Genomic DNA, 499 nt, shown 5'->3' with positions numbered 1-499 from the left:
TGATCCGGATCAAGCCCCGACCACCTTGTTCTCGCCTCGAACGGTCAGTCGGTCAGATGTTGAACAAGCAAGAGATGGCAAGTTCTCTTGTCGCCAGCGTCCGTCTCTCGGTACTCTTGCTTGCACAGCTGCCTGACTGCATGCTTGGTTGTTGCTGCTTTTCTGCTGTCTTCCTGCTGCTTGTCTATGTACCGAACTGCATGTCCTGTCTCTGTTTCTTCCCTGTATATCTGAGTACTTGCCAATCTGTCTGTTTGAACGTCTTTCCAGCACCTGTATCTACCTAAGAATCCATCTGCTTATTGCTTTGTCCGGCCGTCTGCCTGAACTTCTGCCACCTTCTCCTCCCCGGCTGTCTGCCAACTTGCGGTCGTGTGCCCCCCCCCCCCACCATCGCCCCCCATGGCCAAAGACCGCTACGCCCCATTCAGCAGTGCCACGCGAGCCGCGGATCCCACAGCCCTTGTAACTTTACTCGCCGCCACAGCTGCCTTGCGCC

The sequence above is a fragment of the Penaeus monodon genome, chromosome 38, assembly GCF_015228065.2.
Source record: "Penaeus monodon isolate SGIC_2016 chromosome 38, NSTDA_Pmon_1, whole genome shotgun sequence".
Classification (NCBI taxonomy): domain Eukaryota; kingdom Metazoa; phylum Arthropoda; class Malacostraca; order Decapoda; family Penaeidae; genus Penaeus; species Penaeus monodon.
Note: the sequence above shows the minus strand (reverse complement) of the source record.